The sequence below is a fragment of the Meriones unguiculatus genome, chromosome 5 (assembly GCF_030254825.1).
Source record: "Meriones unguiculatus strain TT.TT164.6M chromosome 5, Bangor_MerUng_6.1, whole genome shotgun sequence".
In the NCBI taxonomy this organism is placed as follows: domain Eukaryota; kingdom Metazoa; phylum Chordata; class Mammalia; order Rodentia; family Muridae; genus Meriones; species Meriones unguiculatus.
In genome coordinates, this window is record NC_083353.1 from 116,359,533 (window position 1) to 116,364,987 (window position 5,455).

Here is a 5,455-nt window from a genome sequence, read left to right on the forward strand (position 1 = left end):
GCCACAGCTCAAATGAATTACATACGTGATGCTAAAACAGCACCAACCAACAAAACGAAGTTCCCGGTATGGAGTTCAGAAAGAGCTCCATGCTAGAGTAGGTGGGTGTAGAAGGATAAGGCCATCATTGAGAGTATATGGAGGGCTGTTCCATGGGATCAAAGTCTGACTGAGCCATCCATCTGGACCAACAACCCCACAGTCAAAAAAAAAAAAAAAAAGCACTGGATGGGTGTCTGAGATAATTCAGTGGCTAAGGAGGGCTCTGGGAAATGAGGATTGATTCAGATACTTGACTCCTAGTCCAGTTCTAGGCTGAGGCTCCTGTCCAGAGCTTTTTAGCCCAGAATGGGGAATTTTATCTCTGTGCTCTTCCAACTTTACTATGCAAACGAGTCCCTAGGTGATCTGATTTTTCTTCTAAGGCAGGATGCGAATTCAAACTCAGTGGGTTGCAGTGGGACTTGAGATTCTCCCCTTTGAGCCTCCAGGTAATGCTGACACCTCTGGTCCATGGACCAGACTTTGAGCAGCAAGGTTTTAAACAAAGTTGGCCATTCAGCTTTGACCTCAGTTGTCTTGTGCAGTTTCCATAGCCCTCTCTGAGTGTCTTCCAATTCATTGTCTTCTAAGGCCCTTCTTCACACGGATCAAAACAAGAGAAACTGGTCTCACATTAAACAAATGACGTCTACAGCACATCTTATAAAGGCATTTTTCCTTCTTTTTCTTGATTGTGGAGTTGCTAATCACTGAAACAAGTGTGAGAGTGGGCAGGGGCTGCTTCCAGGGAGGGCAGATAGCCAAGGGTCTCTCTAGAGGAGCACAAGGAAACTTAGCAGAAAGGAGGAGAGTGGATGAAATGACCCTTAAGGAAACTGTCCCAACTCCAACTCCAGATTCTGTTATCCTAGGTCATGTCCTTGGCTTTGATAAGGGATAGACTCCCTCTGTCTGGACAGGGAGTGACCCAGGCTGTAGGCTAGGAAGTGATTTCTTCAGAGAGCTTTGGTTACAAACAGAGCAATGGGCCTTGGGAAGTATGGGACAGAAAGGCTATTTGCCCAGCGTGTCTAGGTTTTGTTTTGACTTCTAGAGAGAGGGGCCGTCCCGCTGTCCTCAGATTGCTAGAAAACAGAGACTTCTAACCACAGAGGCATTTAGCTTGCCCTTCAGTACAGCCAGCTGTTTAGACCTGTCCACAACTCCACTCAGTCATTCACAATGTCATCCCCACAAAGGGACAAGGCCAGGGCCGGGCCAGTCGGACTTGGAAGTCTCTGTGCTTGGAGTCCTAGCTTGAAAGTGAAAGACAGCATTTGGACATGAATGACAAGAGTCATTAGCACAACACGCAATGCTGGGGAAATGCAACCTGGTTTCTAGGAAGGGCTAGGCCACAGCGCTCCTGGAACACAGAAAAATGGGTGTCGGCAGGGCAGTATGTGTGGGTGACCCCAACCACAGCCTAGCCAAGGCAGTGCTGCTGTGCAGCAGCTGAGTGAGGTGGACTGCCGTGGGAGAGGCTTAAAGAGGCAGGGAGGCCGGTGCGAGTGCACGTTTATCAAAGGGGTCCAAACCAAAACCAAAGTCAAGAGGAAATAGATGAGGAGTGCAGCTGCAGCACGCAGCTGAGATCGTTACCAGGCATTTTACCTCCGCCACCCACTGTCCTCCCCACCGAAAAGGTGTGAAATTGAAGGAGGCAGCTCTGGCTTTTCGAGTCTTCAGTGCCTCACCCTGAGTCCCAAGTGGATGGTCCAACAGAAGAGAGGCTAATCCTGAGGGAAGTTGTGTGCCTAATTCCTCCACCTCCTCTCGGCCTAAACAGCTATCATTTATTAATTGTATCTGAGTTAACAATAAGTTTGAAAGTTGTGCTCTTTGCCCTTGGGAAGCTCTTGTGTGGAAGGAAAAAGCAACTGCCTTCAAAGCTTTAAAAATGAGCTTCCCCCAGCACTTATGCAAAACTCAGAGCAGAATGGCGTGTACCTGCATTTCCAGTACTGGGAGGGAGAGGCAGGAGGATCCAGGAGGCTTGCTGGCCAACTAGTCTAGCTAATCGGTGAACTCCAGGTATAGAGAGCTACCCTGTAAAAAAAAACAAACCAGGGTGGAGAGCAGTTGAGGAAGATACCAACTACAACTTTTAGCTCCAGCTGGACACACACACATATACAGACACAAGCATGTACCTTTACACAGATGCATTTACACATACTGTAGAGGAGGGTTTTTTTTTTTGTATTTTTGTATTTATTGTATTTTTGTATTTTTATTTTTTATATTAATTACAGGTTATTTAATTCAGAACATGGCTGTTCTGGCAAGAGATCACATCCAAAGACCTTCTAGGTCTGTGTGATCCGGCTGGAATACAAACATGCCTTTACAGAGGCAAGCAGATCTGAGTTCAAGGCCAGCCTGGTATAGAGCAAGTTCCAGGTAAAGAAAAGCTTAGATTCAGGTGTGGTTGGTACACGCCTTTAATCCCAAACAATCAATGGAGGTAAAGTTAGTTTGTAGAAGGAAGCACAGTGTTTGAATGTGATGTCTAAGTGAGTGGCAGAAACAGTGACAAATCAGAGAAAGGCTTGACGGAATAGGCTACTCCCAACTCTCATGAGAAGAGAGAGTAAAGGGAAACTACTTAAAGGGCAATGCAGAGAGGAAAGAGCAGTTTTCACGGGGTGGGGTGGGAGGGAATGGGGGGATATGGTAATAGAGAGACAGGTTGCAGAGAGAGAACTCAGGTGAAAACCAAACGAGCCAGCGAATGAGAAGTAGCCAGGAGATTAGAGCAGATTGTCGGAGTTAGTTTGAGGCCAAACAGGGCAATTCAGAGGCCGGGAGAAAAACCAGATTGAATAAATCAGCTGGGAGAGGAGTTTGAGCCAGAACAGCTGAGTTGAACCAGCCAGCCCAGAGCTAAGAACAAGGGGTGAGTTTATTCAGAAGTCAGTCTCAGGGACTGAAAATATTCTAGGACTAGGTTAGATTGTATGGAGGCTAGAAGCTTCCAAGACTAGGCCTCCAAGCCTACCACTGAAGCAGGAGAATAAAAATCCTTTTTATACCCATACACCATACACACATACATAAAAAGATTTTGTTGGTTGGCTGGTTTACTTGAGACAGGATCCCTCTATTTAGCTCTGGCCGGCCTGGAACTTGCTGTGTAGACTAGGGTGTCCAGGAAACCAGAGAACCAGCTGCCTCTGCCATCACGCCCAGTTAGATAAAAATTTTAAATAAAATGTTAAGCTCGGTGGTGGTTTCTTGGGTACTCTATAAACTTTTGGCTTTACTTTTAGCCTTTAAGGTTTATTTATTCATCTTCATTTCTGTGTGACTCTATGAGTTCATGAGCACCGTGTACCCCAGTGAGGTCAGAGTGCATCTTATCCTGTGGAGCTGGAGTTATAGACAATGGCAAATATATTGTCATATATTTGGTTAAAGCTCAGGTTTTGAGTGTGAATCAGGTTTAGGGAATCTTTGCTAAACATAAAAGAGCTACTCCCTCTGGGTTTTCCAGTTTTTGACTCTTACATTTCAAGTTAATTTTCGTATGTGATATGAGGTAAGTGATTCTGTTTAAAATTTATTTAAACGAGTCTAACCAAAATTTCCAGCACCATTCCTTGAAAATTGGCCTTTTCTTAAAAATTGCCTTGAAATATTTGTTAATAACCAAGGGACTATCCACAAGTGAGTCAACTTCTGAATTTTTAAGTTAATTCCATGATAGTCAAAGAACATATTTAGTATAATTTGCATCTTTTTATATTTGTTATGACTATTTTAGGTGCTGGGGTATTTTAAACACCCAGTGACAGAGCACTTGCTTAGCAGGCCTTTGATTCAATCCAAGGCACCATGAGAAAAAGAAAGAAGTGGGGGTGGGTGGGAAATAAGACCTTTTCATGGCATAAAAATATAGTCCCTGTTCTGAGTGTACCAGAGAGGAATGTGCATTCTGCCCTTACAGGTGGAGCGTTCTATACAAGCAGGCCAAGTTGGTCAATTAGCCTTGCTAATTGTTTCTTTGTTGTATCAGTCAGTGTGAGAAGAAGAATGAAATCAAAGACTCTGACTGCATGGAAACACATAGGATAGCTGTATTGGTTTGTGCTGATCTATTTAATACCACTTTTGAAGACCAACAAGTCCTGTTATTCTATCTGTGCTTTTGTCCTTCCTTCGTTTCCTTCCTTCCTTCTTTTCTTTTTCTTACAGAGTACAATGATTTTTATTTGCTGATAAAGTCCAATTTTAGGTTTCTTTCATTAGCATACTTCCGTTTTATTAAAAGCAAAGGCCAGCTAGGCCTCAAACTCTGTCTTCATCTTGGCTAACCTGGAAATCAAGAAGCTCAGAAACACCCTTATCAGATGCAGCCACATGAAGCCGAGCTCAGAGATTCTCCTTCCCAAGGCCTTTCTTGGTAAGAAAGACCTTTTAGAGAACTGTTTCTCAGAAACAACTGTGATTTTGTTCTTCTGGCTTTGATGTGAAGAGCACTCCCAAGACTTCCAGTTCTTTCCATTGAGTTTAACCTTCTCCCATAGAAACTGTTCAAATTTTCCATAATCAAAAATTCCATCTTCTACTGAATGAGTAGGGTCCAAATCGACTTCTTGGGCTTCTTGTCAATCTGCAGCACCATTTCTTGGCCTTGGAAAAAGCCTCTTCTTCTTCTTCTTCTTCTTTTTTTTAACTAGGGTTTGTCTGTATAGCCCTGGTTTGGTTGCCCTGGGTCTCACTCTGTAGACCAGCCTAGTTTCAGACTCAGAAATCTGCTTAACTCTGCCTCCCAAGTGTTGGAATTAAAGGTGTATGCCACCATGCCTGAATTTTTTTCTTTAATATATTTTTAATTCAAATATAATTACATCACTTTCCTACTTCTTTCTCCCTCCAGTCCATCCTATGTACTCTTCCTTCAACCCCTCCCGTGTCCCCTCACTATCAAATTGATAGCTTCTTTTTCTCTGATTATTTTTACTACACAGATACTGTGTGTGTGTATCTGTGCACAAATATATGACTACAACCTGCTAAGTCACTTTTTGTTGTTTGTATGTGGTGTCAGGGATGATTACTTTGCATTGAGCAACCAAAAAGGTAGTTCATCCCAGGAGAAATTAATTTTCCTTTCCCTAGCAGCCATTAGTTGCCTGTAGTTCTTTGTCTAGGGGTGAGACCCTGAGGAAAACTCCCCCCTTCTCATTAACACGGCCATTGATATCACTACTTTCCAGTCTTGATTATGCAGCTATTTCTAGGAAAGACTGGTGCACAGCGGACTCCTGGTATTCTGGATCTTACAGTCTTTCTGCCCTCTCTTCCACAATGTTCCCCGAGCTATAGATGCAGGAGCTGTGATGTAGATGTATCCATTGATCTCTGCACTGCGTCCAGTTGTAGATTTCTGTGATGGTTTCCATTTACT

At 43.6% G+C, this 5,455-nt stretch overlaps 1 pseudogene; it reads right to left on the reverse strand.

The window, feature by feature from the left end:
• Positions 1–4,332: 4,332 nt before the first annotated feature.
• On the reverse strand, positions 4,333–4,669 carry LOC132654161 (ribosomal protein eL22-like 1; annotated as a pseudogene).
• Between the last annotated feature and the right edge of the window lie 786 nt (positions 4,670–5,455).